Source organism: Tarenaya hassleriana, unplaced genomic scaffold, assembly GCF_000463585.1.
Source record: "Tarenaya hassleriana unplaced genomic scaffold, ASM46358v1 Cleome575, whole genome shotgun sequence".
Taxonomy (NCBI): domain Eukaryota; kingdom Viridiplantae; phylum Streptophyta; class Magnoliopsida; order Brassicales; family Cleomaceae; genus Tarenaya; species Tarenaya hassleriana.
The window spans coordinates 15,744-17,893 of NW_010968292.1; positions in this window are offsets into that span (position 1 = coordinate 15,744).

Genomic DNA, 2,150 nt, shown 5'->3' on the forward strand with positions numbered 1-2,150 from the left:
GTTGATCAGTTGAATGTGTCATTCCAAGAGAAAGGTGGGAGCCAAGGGAAGAATGATATGATGATTGTTGGAAACAGTTCCAGCAAGAGGAAGCGTTCCAAAGGTAAGGGCAAAAGGAAATTGACAAGTGTTGTCACTAAGCCTAAGCCCAAACCCAAGAAGGAAGAGTGTTATTTCTGTCATGCCATTGGGCATTGGTACAGAAATTGCAGACTCTACCTGGAAGATCAGAGGAAGAAGAAGCTTGCAGAAGCTTCAACTTCCGGTATCTTCGTTATAGAGGCCAACTTGTGTACTTCTTCGTCATGGGTATTAGATACCAGATGTGCCTCGCACATTTGTGCAAATGTGCAGGGAATGCGAGGAAGTAGACAATTGGCGAAGGGAGAAGTAGATCTCCGTGTCGGGAATGGAGCAAAAGTTGCTGCATTAACCGTCGGGACTTTTTACCTTCTGACCTTGTATTGGAGTTGCATGATTTTTATTTTGTACCTGCCATCAGTAGGAACATCATATCGATTTCATGCTTAGACTCAGATGGTTTCAGATTTGTCATTGAGAACAAGTGTCTGTCTATTTATAGAGGCGATTTATTCTACGGTAAAGGTTACCAGTTTAATGGCCTTTATATTTTGGAAGATGAACCATCTGGATACAGGTCGATCTATAATGTTAGTACCAAGCGGTTTAAGCCGAACGACTTAAACCCGACCTATCTCTGGCATTGTCGACTTGGCCACATCAACGAGAAACGCATAGCGAAGCTTCATTCTGATGGACTTCTTGATTCTTTTGATTATGAGTCAATTGAATCGTGCGATTCTTGTTTGATGGGCAAGATGACAAAATCTCATTTTTCTGGAAAAGGAGAACGGGCTACAGAGTTGCTAGAACTCATACATAGTGATGTATGCGGTCCTATGAGCTCTCCCGCTAGAGGAGGTTATCTGTACTTTGTTACGTTTACTGATGATTTCAGTAGGTACGGTTATGTCTACTTGATGAGACATAAGTCTGAAACGCTTGAATTGTTCAAGATTTTCAGAAACGAGGTACAGAACCAACTTGGCAAGACGATCAAGTTGCTTCGATCTGATCGAGGCGGCGAGTATATGAGCCAAGAGTTCACTGACTATCTGGCAGATTGTGGGATTGTCTCACAGCTGACTCCACCTGGAACGCCACAGTGGAATGGCGTGTCTGAGAGGAGGAACCGGACCCTATTAGATATGGTACGGTCTATGATGAGTCAGGTCGATCTTCCTAAATCCTTCTGGGGATATGCTTTGGAAACAGCAGCGCTTATACTGAACAACTGTCCAACAAAGTCGGTTCAGAAGACTCCATATGAGATATGGACTGGGAAGCGTCCCAGGTTAGCATTCATGAAGATTTGAGGATGTGACGTTTACGTGAAACGTCTGGCTTCTGATAAGCTATCCGCCAAGTCTGATAAATGCATATTTGTGGGTTACCCTAAGGAAACTAAAGGGTACTGGTTCTACAACCCATCTGAGAACAAAGTGTTTGTTGCTCGGAATGGATCTTTCTTGGAGAGAGAGTTCGTCTCCAAGAGAGTCAGTGGGAGTAGAATAGATCTCGAAGAAGTTCGAGAACCACAAATAGTCGAAGAACCGAACGAACAGGTCGAAACAGTCCAACCTGTATCACGAGTTGTTGAGACAGCACCTCCTAGTGAACCTCGGAGATCTGGTAGAATTCACCAAGAGCCTACAAGATATGGTTTTCTTGTGACTGGAAACAACGAACTCATGTTGTTAGAACATGACGAGCCTACGTCGTATTCAGAGGCTGTGGCGAGTTCCGATTCCGAGAAATGGCACCAGGCCATGGAGTCTGAGATGCAATCCATGTACGACAACAAAGTGTGGACTTTGGTCGATTCATTCAATGGTATTAAAACCATTGGATGCAAGTAGGTTTTCAAGAAGAAAAACGACATGGATGGCATCGTGCATACCTATAAGGCACGACTCGTAGCAAAAGGGTTTCGGCAGATTCATGGTATAGACTATGAAGAAACCTTTTCACCAGTCGTGATGCTTAAATCCATACGGATTCTGCTGGCCATAGCTGCGTATTATGACTACGAGATATGGCAGATGGACGTCAAGACCACATTCCTTAAC